This window comes from Lissotriton helveticus, chromosome 4_1 (genome assembly GCF_964261635.1).
Source record: "Lissotriton helveticus chromosome 4_1, aLisHel1.1, whole genome shotgun sequence".
In the NCBI taxonomy this organism is placed as follows: domain Eukaryota; kingdom Metazoa; phylum Chordata; class Amphibia; order Caudata; family Salamandridae; genus Lissotriton; species Lissotriton helveticus.
Genome location: NC_136063.1, coordinates 227,255,483 through 227,269,930, shown reverse-complemented (window position 1 = coordinate 227,269,930; position 14,448 = coordinate 227,255,483).

Below are 14,448 nucleotides of genomic sequence, written 5' to 3'. Positions count from 1 at the left end.
TATTAAAGCCCAGTAGCAGTAGGATATTTCTTTTTTGAATTGATTAGTCTCCAGGAGTTTAACTTCCAGATCAAGGTTTCCTTTTCTGGTTTCTTTTAAAGATTTCGACCAGCTCAACATCTGATAGTACTTAAATTTAGAAAGTGTGTAATTTGTCCGTCGTGAGAGAATTTCCCATTCGAGGAGTTTATTTTGGAAAAGAAGTTGACCCCATTCTATTATGCCTGCTTGTTTAAGTGGACCAGCAAGTCTGTCCTTAAGGCAATCTGGTGTAGTTGGTGAATCCCAGATTGGGGCTTTCTCACTGTATAGGGTAATACCCAAGGTACATCTAACACCATACCATAATTTTGATGCTGCTTTTAAAATCTTCAGTTTTATCTTTTTGAAGAATTTTGGGTGACCAAATTTATAAAGGAAGTGACTCATATGGTTTGTTATGCTTTGAAAGTACTGTGGGTAAAGTTCGAAATGGCCCAACAATGTCCTGACATATTTAAATTGAAATGCCCGACAGTATTCTAATAGGTCAGGGCTAGCTATACCTCCCTGCTCTTTTTTTCTTCTTAACTTATACCAGGCTATCCTTGGTCTTTTTGCAGACCAAATAAACGTGGATATTTTCCCCTGAATTTTTTTTAATGTCTCTTTTTTAAATTCTAAAGGAATTGCACTAAAAATAAAAGTGAATTTTGGCAAAATTGTCATTTTCATTATATTAGACCTTCCTAGGAATGTAAGCGGGAGACTACTCCAGACCTTCAGAAGTTTATTAACTTCTGTTTCTACTCTCTGTAGATTAGTTTGTGAGATCTTGTCTATATCTTTTACTAAGTCTATTCCTAGATATCTCATTTTCTCCTTACCAAATGGGGGAACAGATACCTCGTTCCAGCTCATAACTTCTGTTTTAGTCTGGTTCATCTGGTAACCAGATATTTTACCAAAACTTAGTAAGGTGTCTTCTACTATTCTTAAAGCCCCCCCTCACATCTGATGTAAAAATCATGAGGTCGTCAGCATAGAGGGCTATTTTTTTTTTGCCATCCTTGATAGAAAAAAGGCTGTATTGAGGGAAGATTCCTTAGACATTCTGCCACAGGTTCAATATAAAAATTAAAAAGGAGGGGGGAAAGAGGACACCCTTGACGAGTTCCTCTACCTATGTGTATATCGGTAGTTAGTTTACCGTTGATCAGGATTTTGGCCCTGGGGGAGTTGTAAATGTTTTCCACCATTTTGACTATGTTGTCTCCCAGATTAAATTGTTTTAACACTTCACTAAGGTATTTCCAGCAAACTCTATCAAATTCTTTGGCCGCATCAATTGCGATTATTGATAGAGGAATTTTTTCTGTGGTGGCAATATCTATTGCCCCAATCAATTCTTGCGTAAGGTCCTGAAGGTGTCTTCCTGCCACGAAGCCCTTTTGGTTGGGATTTATTAGAGTTCCTGCGATTTTCCCTAATCTTTTGGCCATAATTTGAGTGAATATTTTGTAATCACAATTTAATATTGAGATAGGGCGATAGGACTCGCATTTTTTTGGGTTCTTGCCAGGTTTTAGAAGGACTGAGATAGTTGCGTCATTCCATGTTTCTGGAATTTTTCTGTTGTTTAAAAATATCTCATTGAAGAGTTCGGTCAGATGGGGGATTAGGACAACTTTCAGATGTTTATAAAACTCATAAGGTAGAGCATCAGGGCCTGCCGCTTTGCCTCTTTTTAGATCTTTTATTGCTGCTTCTACTTCCCCTGTTGTGATTGGACTGTTTAGTCTCTTTTTCCTCCTCTTGAAGAGTGGGAATGTTTTGAGCAATCAAAAACCTGTTAATCTCTTCTATGTCCGGGTTACAGTCCTCCAAGTATAAATCCGAAAAGAAGGCCATAGATTCCTGCTTAATGACCGTATCTTCTAGGCCATTTTGAGAGAGATCTCTTGGATCTATGCAATTGATTTTATTTCTTACCAAGTCTGTTTTAGTTTTCCAGGCCAAAAACTTCCCACAACCTTCACCATACTCATAGTGGGAAAGTTTACTACAGTCCCATCTTTCTCTGATTTTGCTCTCCAGTAGTTCTGTTAGATTTTCCTTTTTTTCCTGCCTTTCTTTAGATAGTTCTTGAGTTTGTAGATAAGAAGGTGACAGGGACAACTGGCGATCTATAAACGTAATATTTTCCTCTAATTTTTGAATGTCTTTTTTCATCTCTCTAGCTTTGTTACAGGCTAACCCTCCAATTCTGCCCCTTATTACGGCCTTATAAGCCTCCCACACAGTTTGAGGTACCGTACTACCCTTATTTTCTTTGAAGTATGTCTCTGTGTCTTGCTTGAGTAGCTCCACTATAGCTGAGTTTAGAAGAATGGACCGATCAAATGTCCATCTTGGTGGATCTAAGTCATTATTTATTTTCAGGTTTATTTCAACAGCCGAGTGATCAGAAAGTTGTGCGGGAAGGTGCTTTACCATCAAAGTACTATCCAGAAGACACTGGTCTATTAAAAAGTAGTCTATTCTGGAGTGGATACCCAACTTTTTATTAGAGAAAGTGATCTTATCCTGTTTGATCCCCTTTTTGTTCCATATATCCATAAGGTTAAGGTCTCTCTTGTATACCCCCAGCCACTCCCTCATTTTTGGTAGACTATTTTGATTACCCCTGGGGGGGCGGTCTGTTCTTGGATCCAAGATAATATTGAAGTCCCCTCCCAAAATTACGGGCGATGTAGTGGAAATCAAGTCGGAGTATAGAGATTGAAGTGGGGTTGGATCGTCTAAGTTGGTCCCATAGTATCCGGCCACCGTAAAAGTATTATTTAGAATACTTATATTGGCTATTGCCCACCTTCCCTTAGGGTCTGTCTCAGTGGAGATAATTCTTACATTCAGAGATTTTTTAAACAAGATTGCGACCCCTTTAATAACACACTCCTGGTCTGTACAGATATAACAGTCGACCCACTTGAGGGTATTAATTAGTTCTTCCCACTCTTTTTTAACTAAGTTTGTTTCTTGTAATATTATAATTTCACTGTCCAGACACTTTAGATATTCAAAAATGTTCCGGCGCCTACTCTTGGTTCTTAGACCGTTAACATTCCATGTTGTTACTTTTAAAGATCTTTGTTTCTTATCCATTATTGATTATGACAATATTAACAAAGCTGGGTAAGTTAACTTTTAGACAATGTTTCTCCTTTACAGAGGGCATGATGAGGACTTTTTTTCCATTTTTCCCTAGTTTGCTCCCCACCCCCTTGTGTTCCCCGTCCTTTCCCTCTCGTGTATATTCATAAAGAAACTGTAAAATAGTTGAAAAAATGTGAAGTTGAAAAGAAAAGGCACGGGGGAACACCTTCCCTCCTTGGGAAAGCCTCCCTTTTCTTTGGGCTATACTTTAGCCCGTTTTGAGCCCGTGCCAAAAGGATAAGAAAGAGAGAAAAAAAAAAAAAGAGAAAATGCCAATGAGTGAGTTCACCCCTACCGCCCCCTATTTACAATCATTTCATACCCCTTTCCTACCCCTTCTCTTTTTTTTTAACTATGTTTATGTTTATAAAGTAAATCAGTTTTTATGAGTAAGATTCACTTGGATATCAGTGCGGATCTGTTCAAGCAAAGAGTCAACTTCCAACGGGTCTCTTATATTGAACATTTTATTCCTCCACATAATCCTCAATGCGGCAGGGAATTTCATTTGAACTGTAGCCCCCAGTGATCTTAAATCCGGCATTCTCTGGCCCAGCTCCCATTGTCTATCCTGTGTTACCTTGGCAATATCCGAGCGGATTTTAAAAGACCAACTACCTCCGCTGTACTCTCCATTTTTCAATCCCTCATTTTGATTTTTTTCTTTAGTAGTGTATGACTTAAAATTTACTAAGATCTTCCTTGGATTCTTCCTTTCTTTAGTTTTCCTAAAAGGATCTCTGTGTACTCGTTGGATATCATCTTCCAAGTTTAAAGCCTTGCTCCAAGGAAAATGTTCTTCAATCAAGGAAATAATAAATTTTCTTATATCGGACCCTTCCTGCCCTTCGGGTATATTCAGAAATCTTAGGTTAGATCTCCTTGATTGATTTTCTAGGGACTCCAGTTTCTCTTCTATCGATTTGTCCTTTGCCCTTAAGTCTCTGATGTTCTTCTCTGAAACTTCTGTTCTCTTTGCCAACCCCTCCGTCTCAGCTTCCACTAAGGAGACCCTTTCGTTCAAAGTAGAAGGCTTATTGTCTAAAGATTCAAATCTCTCATGAAGCTTATTCTGATTTTCCTCAGAGACTTTAAACCTAGACCTCATCTCCTCCAGCATCAGCTCTAGCAAAGCCTCTGTAGTGTTACCAGAACCCTTTCGGGGGATGCTCTGCGGGTTGTCGCCGTAAGCTAATGGAGTGGGTTGGAAAACTGGATGGGCAACTGGCTGGGATAGGGTACTAGACCCTATTGATGAGGGTTCCAGAGAGTCAGGCTGTAATCTCAATATAAGGACTCTGAATGAGGGTCTGTGATGACACTGGTGTCGATGCCGATGCCGAAAGTTCCGGTTGCACCATTAGGGATTGGGGATCTTGCACGTTTGTAGAAGCTACTGAGTTTACTAGGTTCTCCTGCCCCTCCACGCTTTCAGGAGAGTGATAATCAGTTATGACTTGAAGAGCCGCGCATTCTGCCATCTTTTTACCACTGATCCTTTCCTGTGCTTTAAAGTAAGATCCTAAGGACGGCGTAATTTTTACTTTGTCACCTTTTCCTCTCTTTCCTAGGGCCAAATTATCGCCCGGTGCCCCCTTTTTATTTACGGCTACCCCTACCTGTAAGTTCAATGTTTTCCGTGTAACTCTCCTTGTAACTCTAGGGATTACCACCTGCTTTGGAGTAGGGGGAGCCAAGGTTTTAAGGAACTGCTTATTACTGAGGCTATAACTAGATTTTACTGTAGTGTCAGACCCCGCCGTTTTAACCGTATTGGCCTTACTTGCCTTACTTGCCTCTGTTTCTGCCTCAGTTAGAATTGAGTACAGCTCAACTCTCTCCTCCTCTAGGACTACCGAAGAGAGGGGTCCTGACTGTTTACTTGGGGGTATAACCTCTTTTAGATCTTTAGATACAGCTTGCGATGCTCTTTTGTCCCCTCTCAGCCCCTCCAGTTTTAGACCATCTGGCGCGCCTACAACGCCAAGCTTTATATCAAATGTGCCCAAACAACCAAAAGGATCTGACGCTGCAGATACCTGAACAAACCCCTCTTCTGCCTCACTGATATATGTTAAACCAGACGGCCTTGTTAACTGCTCTGCTACCTCTAGATTGTTTACACAAGGGACATCGAACAAAGAGGGCAGATTGTTAGACACCTGACATACTTCTCTTTTTCCCCCACATTTGGGTTCTTGGACTGAAAATAGCAGATCGGCCTGTGGGTTTTCATTCGAGCCGACTAGGTCAGCAGAGTACTGATAGAGTCTTGGCCATAATTCTGCCCTACTCGCACTCCCTCTGAGTGTTTGATCTACTTTACTAAGAGCTTGCAGACATTGTTTTCTAGCTCTAAGCGATATCCGCCACCGTCTTAAACCACTCTCCGGGCAGGTAGTAGCGCTTTGGCTCGGGTGCTCACAGGCGGCACCTGTAAACTTAGAAATTACCTCTGTGGAGAAAACCATCCCCCTATAATGACCTATAGTTCGCTGAATCACTCCCTTAATCACCCCCTGGCTCTCTCCTTATTTGCCATGCTAAAACTGCTCAAAGCCAGACTGGGTCGCTTCCCCCCGCTTGCCTCACCTCCTCACTGCCTCGCCGCCTTTCAATCCTCCACTGTGCTCTACGCTCTCTGAAGGAAGCGTCACCTCACCTCATCTTCCACTGCAAGTAGTAGCTGTTGTCAAAAGCTGTTGTCAAAAAGCGGTGGAAAAACTCCTAGTTGTTTGTTTTGTTTTTCTGTTTTACCTGCTGAAACGGCTCTCTCAGTCTCCTAGTGTCTGCCCGGCTCCGCATACCATTCCGTGCTTCCCGCGTTCACGGGCTCCTCCCTCCTTTCGAACCGCCGAACTGCAGCGGATTGAGGCCGCTGTAACTCGCCTGTGTCAGCGCGAAGCCGAGAGCCGCGGAGCCGTATCAGCCGTCATCAGAATCTGAAAACGGGACCTCCTAGATCCCGCGTCTCCCCTCCGGTGCACCAACAGGGACACGCATAACTTTTCCGGCGTTTCAGAGAGTAAGCGGAAAACGGCAACGGGCGGCAATGAGGCTCTTTCACTCCGGCATTAACCTCAGGCACGGAGCTCCCGACCGGACTTACGGACCGGCCGCCATCTTTCCCCTATGTTCCATGACTATGACTTCTCGTCCCACGTCACTACATGCACGCATTCAAAGAAGGTATACTTCACACATAAGCGATCTACACGTATTTACACACACAGTGGAAAAATAGCTGAACATTTCCCTTCAAACACAGCTCACCAATATTGGGTCTCACACGGTTCTACATTAAACATTGGCACAAAGTGTGCCAATTTACACCAGTGAATTTCTGCTAATTAATTATTCAGGGAGATGTTCCCTTTCCCAAATGCATTTGCAACTGATATAATTAATCGATAATATGAAAATCCAAGCTACATGATACTTGAAAATTGTGCTAGTTTCCACCTGTGAAGTTCCACTAGTCCAGTCTTTTAGAAGATGTTCCCTTTCCAAATGCATTTTTTAATGATATAACTAATCCATGCTATAAAAACCCAGGCTACATGATACATTACTTCCAAATTGTGCCCGTTTCCACCTGTAAAGTTTTGCTACTGGAGTATTTCAGAAGATGTTACCTTTCCAAATGCATATTTAAATTATATAAGTAGGGAGGAGCTTGATGTGCGTCCAAGATGGCCGCGTGAGCTTGGGGCTCCCGGGACCCCCGTAACCGCCGGAGTTATCCTGTAATATATCCTGACATTGCGACACAGATTCGGTCGATAGAGTGGTAGAGGCATCGAATGAGACCTTCCGCGACCAAATCGGTTGGAGAAAGGAGAAGTTGGGGTGACTGCGAGGTTGGGGCCTGCGCCGGAGAGGAGCCGGGGTCTCGGATGGGAGGTGACCCGGCTCCGAGTTAAACAACATCGGCTTGACTGAACGGAAGTGCCCGACCTACACCCCCCTTTTTTTGAACTTCCGGCCGCGGAGTCTAGCCGACTAGTGCCTTTCCTCCACGGAGTGTCCGTCCCCCGCCATGGGAGACCCGTCCCCCCCCCTGTTGGACTGTCGCTGGGATACAACTACGTCGTCCTTGGGTGAGAGGCCTAGTGACGGACTATCTTCGACTGTGCTGAACGAAGGAGGCGTTCTTTTGGGCCTGGTGTGGTTCTGGTGATGGCGTCTAAACCAGAGACGGAGAAGCCTCAAATAAAATCATCCAGAATGAGCCGCACAGTGCAGTCCAACAAACTGGACAGATACACAGTCATGAAGGGCTCGCCCGGAGCGTCTTGCCGATCGCAGGATGGCGGAGGGGCGGACTCATACCCGACATCTGAACCCACATTACACGATGTGATGGCGGCCATCAAGGGAGTTCGCACCTCTCTTGGTCAGCAGCTCCAACCTTTGGACCACAAATTGGATACTGTCAATATTGAGGTCAACCTACTTCGGGCGGACCTCACCAAAACGAACGAAAAGGTGAAGTCTATCGACATAAAGAACTCGAGCTTGACGGACGATGTGGGTGAGCTCCAGAGGGAGGTGCGCGACCTGAGAACGCCTGGAGAGGCGCAGGGCCGGCAGCTGGATGAGTACGAGGGGAGAGCCAGACGAAACAACGTCCGTCTGACCGGTGTCCCGGAAAATGCCGAGGGACAAGCCCCCGACTTATTTGTTGAGGACCTAATTGTTAAACATCTGCAGCCTGAAGGCTTGAGCTCCTTCTTTACAGTTGAAAGGGCGCACAGGGTGCCAGGAGGGAAACCACGTACGGGAGCTGCCCCTGGGCCTATGATCGTGCGTCTTCTTCACTTTAGGGACACCATCCTTCAGGCCTCCAGATCCCAGGGACCTTTGAAATTTGAGAACTCATCGCTGAACTTTTATCCCGATTTCACGCAAAAGGTCCAGAAACAGCGGCAGAGCTTCCAGGGAGTGAAACAAAGACTGCGTGCCAAGGGATACAAGTACTCCTTGATGTTTCCGGCAAAGCTCCGAGTGGAGGCCCAGGGAAAGACTTGGTTTTTTGTTAATCCGGAGGCGGCGTCGGATTGGGTCGATGGACTTCCATCCCAGACTGATTCCCGAGATCGAGGTGACAGAGGCACGGAGGAGACGGAAGACCAGTGATATTTGTCGCACAGTTGTGTTTCATGTGGGGGGAGGGGAATTTCAGGACTATTCTTTATCCTGTTTGACTTTGGTACCAGTGTCAACTATGGCGGAGTGGTGGGGGTCCTGGGTGCTGGTCTCCTCCTCGAATCTACATTTAGATAGGGGTTTGTTTGTGTGAGGGGCGACAGGCACACTGCGAGTTAGGGTTTGGCGAATGCCGAGTGCAGGGGTGCAGGGTGGGGGTTTGGGTGTGGTGGTGAAAGTCTGTTTTTTTCTTTTTACCTTTTATTTTTTGATCTCGGGAATGGCCATGCAACCGTATTTTATACTGTGTGGGTGCGGAGATACGTAGTTCACAGGGGTCTGGAATGAGGGTGTTGAGTTGGAATGTTAACGGCTTGGGGGATAAGATTAAAAGAGGGATGGTGAATCAGTTTGTACGAAGACACGGTCTGGACATAGTGCTGCTCCAAGAAACACATCTAGTTGGAAATACGTGTTTAGCTCTTTATAGGGGGGCTATAAGTTGGTAGTACATGCCGGTTTTACGACTGGGTCGAGGGGTGTGGGAATTTTGGTTAGGAACTCCTTTCCATTGTCGGTGCAGCATACTTGGGTTGATCAGAGAGGGAGGTATGCTGGTATCTCTGGATTGTTTGGGGCCTTGTTGTGACCCTGGTATCTGTGTATGTGCCGCCGGGATTGCAAACGGAAACCTATTGTGATCTGGGGACTGTTTTTCTTTTGTTTCCCTTTGGTGACCTGGTGGTGGGAGCAGATTTCAACTCTGTGCTGGATGGGAAACTGGATCGTTGCCCTCCTCGAAGGCTTCGTTTGTCGCAGCGGTGGCTGCCGGACTTCCTGGATTCGATGGGTTTAGTTGATGGATGGCGCGTGCGCAGTCCGACGTCTGTCCATTATTCACACGTTTCCGTGGCTCACAGTAGCCTTTCCCGGCTCGACTATGTACTGCTCCCCGTCGGGATGGTGTCTAAGATCAGCGAAGTGTGCTACCTTGGTAGGTGTGTTTCAGATCACTCTCCGTTGTGGATGGTTCTTTGATTGGACTTGCCGGCGGCTGGTAGGGTGGCTCCTATCAGCGCTTGGCAACTGAAAGACTCGGTTATTCGGAAGGGCGTTCTTCGTATGTCCGATAGGTATTTTCAGGAAAATATAAGATAGTGGCGAGGGGGGAGGTGCTTTCGCTTGTAGCTGGGAAGAAGAAGAGAGTGCTGGGAGATGTGGTCCAGTTGGAGACGGAACTGTTAGATTGGGAGAAGAAATTCAATGAGTCTAGAACACCGGAGGACCTGCATCAGGTTCGCCTTCGAGAGGAGGAATACCGGGTGTTGGTGCATAGCAGGGCGGTGGAGGCTCAGGCGGCAGTCCAAACTAGGATGTATGATCACGGAGATAAGGCGGGAAAATGATTGCTTGGCTTGAAAAGGGGACCAGGCCTTCGATGTTAGTGCCTGAATTGGAAGACAGGTCGTCCCATCTGCTGACTCACCCTCAAGAAATAGCTGACGAGTTTGCTGATTATTACCAGACAATTTACACAGCTGGCAACGCCTATTCGGAGGCTGAATGTGGCAACATGATCACAGATGTTATCTTGCCCCGTTTGTCAGAGGAACATAGGGACTACTTAGATTCTAACTTTACAGACGACGAAGTGACCCAGGCGATTAGACAAGTTAAATCCGGAAAGGTGACTGGTCCGAATGGGATTCCCATTGAATTGTTTAAACTGAACGCCAACAAGCTGGCCCCATACTTGTTTCTGGAGAGTAGAGAGGTGGGTGAACTCCCATACGACCAACGAATAGCGAACGTGGTGGTTCTGCATAAAGAGGGTAAACCTAGGTCGCAGTGTTCTTCATATAGGCCTATATCTCTGCTGAATGCGGAACCCAAGGTCCTCGCGAAGCTTTTGGCGATCAGACTAGTCAAGGTTATTAAGACTTTAGTACACCCGGATCAGTCCGGATTCATGCCACATCATAATACGGCGTTGAATCTGAGACGGCTGCAGGGAGTCCTGGGATCCGCCTCTAAAATACATGAGCAGATGGTGTTGGTCTCGTTGGATTCGTCGATGGCTTTTGATCGAGTGGAGTGGCGATATCTATTTGCGGTGTTGGGCAAGTTGGGATTTGGCAGTGAATTCATAGGATGGGTGCGTTTGTTATACTCTAGACCTATGGCCAGGATAATAGTCAACAACTGTAAGTCCCAAGACCTTCAGCTCGAGAGGGGAATGAGGCAGGGATGTCCGCTATCCCCCCTGTTGTTTGCTCTAGCGATGGAGCCATTGGCAGCGTGGGTGCGTTGGGATAGGTCGATTAGAGGGTTGCGCTGGACGTTGGACTGGGAAGACAAGATTTCGCTGTACACAGATGACGTTGTGGAGAAGTGTGGCTCAGGGGTTAGAGGCGGCAGACCTGGAAGCTGAGATCGGTCCTGGACCAGGGTTCAATTCCCCGCCTCGGCGGGTCTTGGGCTAAAAAATTCCACGGACTCGATAATTCTCGCTTCGGTGCCTACTCGACTCACGGGTTCACACTCTGCGACTCTGGGCAATAGCTTGCTTAATCTCCACTACGGCCCCTCGCGGCGGGATGCCTGGCTTTCACCTTGTGGATACCCTGCCGGGGTTATCTCACAGGGGAATACCAGGACGGGTTCCCTAAGCAAGCGCCGTGAGACCCCTTTGCGGGGGTGATACGTGCGCTATATAAGTAACCACGTTTACGTTTACGTCTTGCTCTATCTCACTAACCCAGGGAGTCGTTCGGGGTCTTTCTGGACGTGTTAGCTATTTTTGGCAGACACTCTGGCCTGGTGATCAACTGGGATAAGTCGGTGATGTTTGTAGTGGCAGGTGATCCTCCGGTGATCCCCCAGTCTTGTCCCGTATGGCTAGAAACTGTGGGATTCGATACCTGGGCATATACGTGACTTTGGACCCTCAGCTTCGATATGAGAGAAACTTGGTCGCTCCCTTGACTAGATGTAGAGCGGATGTGGAGCATTGGCGGTCCCTTCCGCTCTCTCTGTTGGGGAGGGCGGTCTTGTTTAAGATGATGGCGCTTCCCCGGTTTTTATATGCGTTGCAGAACTCGATGGATCTGGTTCCGGCGGCTTATTTTAGAGTGATGGAGTCCCTTCAGAGGAGACTCCTTTGAGGTGGTAGTGCTTGGATAGCTTATAGTAAGCTGACCCTTCCCTGGTATGACGGAGGAATAGGACTCCCAGACATCCGCAAGTATTAGTGGGCCTCTCAATTGGCAGCTGTGAATAACATAATATACGGCATTCCTGGCGACCCCGGTTTCGCATTGGACCGGGGACAGGAACCTGGTTGCTCACTAGAGAGGGCCCTATATTCCAAACCTGGAAGATTTCCACTGACGGGTCCCACAGATCACGTGGTCCGGGTTTGGCACATTGCTAATAAATGTTTGGGTTGGGAGGGTAGACTAACGCTAGCCACTCCTTTATTGAACTCTGAGAAGCTGGGCAATTTGTGGAAGTCGAAAGGGTTTGACAAATGGGATTTGATTGGTATAGTTAAGATAGGTGATGTCTGGAAGAAGGATGCAATGCATACGTTTGAGTCCCTTGCGGCCCAATACCAAATGCACCACAACAAATGATTCAGGTATTTACAGGTGCGACACTCCTTGTACACTCATGTCCCTAAGAGCGCGGCTCTTCCGGAGGCTTCTCCTCTAGAGGACCGGGTGCTGGATGGTCATCTTCCTGAAAAGACGATCTCCTTGATTTATCGTAAATTGGTGAACCATTCTGATGACCCACTGCGTAAAATCAGAGCTCAGTGGTGTGAGGATGGCTTTGAATTGGATGATGAGGATTGGGTGGCTGCCGTAGCCTCTCCTAAAGAGGTGGCGATCCAGATGTGACTGAGACTGGTTATGTTGAAAATCCTGCACAGGTCGTACATTACTGGGCCGCGCCTGGTCCGTATGAGCCAGGCTGTTGACGGTACGTGCCGGAGGGGATGTGCGGAAGATGGTACCCTAATGCATATATTGTGGCATTGTGAGCGAATACGGGCATTTTGGGCGGCCATATATGTGGAATTGAACCAGGCGTTGGGCACTCAAATGAGACCTGAAGCCCGGCGGTGTGTGCTGAATGTGTGGGAGCCGTCTGATTTGAATGAGTCCCAGAAACAATGGGTGACATTAGCGAATATGTTGGCTAAACGTACCATTGCCCAGCCCTGGGGCGCTAGCCAGCCGCCGGGGATCGCCAAGTGGGCGGAGGATCTTGACTGGTGCATGATGGGTGAGAAGTCGGTGTATGTGGCCAGGGGGTGCCCTCGGAAATGGGGGAAGATTTGGGGCCTGTGGAAAAGCCACAGGGGTGATATCTGTTCTCCCCCCGAGCTGAGTCTGGATGAAGAAATGCCCGACCACGCAGAACCCTGATACATTATTGGATGTATTTTCTCCTGAATTTTCCGCACCAAGTTTTGTAATTTTTGGCTCCCCTGAGATCATTTTTTGGTTGTATGTGTGTTTTATGATTTAATAAAAAAAAATAAAAAAATAAAAAATTATGTAAGTAATCCAGGCAGTGACAGAGAGCAACATCGGTTTCCATCGGGGAACATCCTTTACAACGCGGATTTTACTCCGCAAGGCTTTCAAAACGCGTCCCTAACCACGACTTGCGCTGGAGGGCGCTAGAGGATTAAGAATAGTATATTTACTATTCCAACACCTTCCCTAGTGTCCACGGGGACTGGTGTTAGAATAGTAAATTATACTATTCTCAATCTGCGCCCCAACGCAAGTCGTGGTAACGACTTGCGTTGTAAGGGACGCGTTGTGAAAGAACGCGTTGTAATGGAACGCGTCGTAATGTTGTACATCCGTTTCCATCTAAAGGCAAAGTAACATGATGAAAGCTTTCATTGTAGGTGCAAAATGTGAAGCATGTCATACCCATATTCCTTCTCTGCCACTTACAATGCAAGATAATACTTGATATCTGTCTGTACCGACTTAATCATTTTATTATTTTCTCATCACCTGCACTCCCAATCTGTACTATCTATCACATCTTCCCTCTTCTCAACTAGCTCCCCCCTTTTGTACTATTATTCCCATTGTCACCTCTCCGGCATCTCTCCTTCTTTGCCTTTCACTGATCTCTGATCTCACTCTCCTTAACTTAATTTCATTCACTGATTTTTTTCATTAAAATCAGAGCTTTGGACTGTACCATTTATCGCTGAAAGCCAATATTTGTCTCCATGTGTTCCCATGCCTGATGTGTCATGCAGTTTGCTGCTACTTTCCCTCCATGTTAAAGAACACTAGATGTTTCAGCACCCAGGCTAATGTGCTGCATAGCTAAAAACAGATAAGGTCCCAAAGGCGAGACCGATTGCATTGCAAATGCTTGTTTTTCTTTAGCAACATTTGCCTGTATAGTGCTGACACTTGATTGATAGAGTTTTCGATTCTGTTACTCGGATATCGAAGTTGTTTGAATCTTGTTGCGTAGCAACTGATGTTGTTCAATGCTTCTGAAGGATCTGATGTTATTCTTTTCAACCTGATAAATTGGGAGAATGGTAAGTGACGCTTCAATGAAAGCTGGTGAAACTTTTAAAATGTAAACAGTCCTTCCTGTCTGTTTTCTTGGTGTACACATTTGGTTTTATCCTTTGTAAATTTATTTGTACAAAAACGTCTAGAAATCTGATTTTGTGTTTTTCAATCTGCTATCTGAATTTGATATGATCATGAGACCAATTCAACTCCGAGATGTTGTCCTGTAGCTGTTTCAAATCCCCTTTCCAAATGAAAAAGGCTACCAGATGTTCTTGCCACTTTACTTTTTGCAGAATGTTATCCTGCTTAAATGTTGACATGAATATATTTGCATAAGATAATGCTCTAGCAAAACCCATGGCTGTTCTGTTGCAAAGTAACTGTGGAACAAAGCAAAGTGTAATATCTCCAATATGGAGTTTTTATTGGCTCCGAAAGTGTCTTGTTCTAGAAGAGCCCATTCCATTGCCTCCAAACCTTCATTTTGGGGATGGAAGTATATAGTGCAGAGACATCAATGTTATATAACCACCAATTT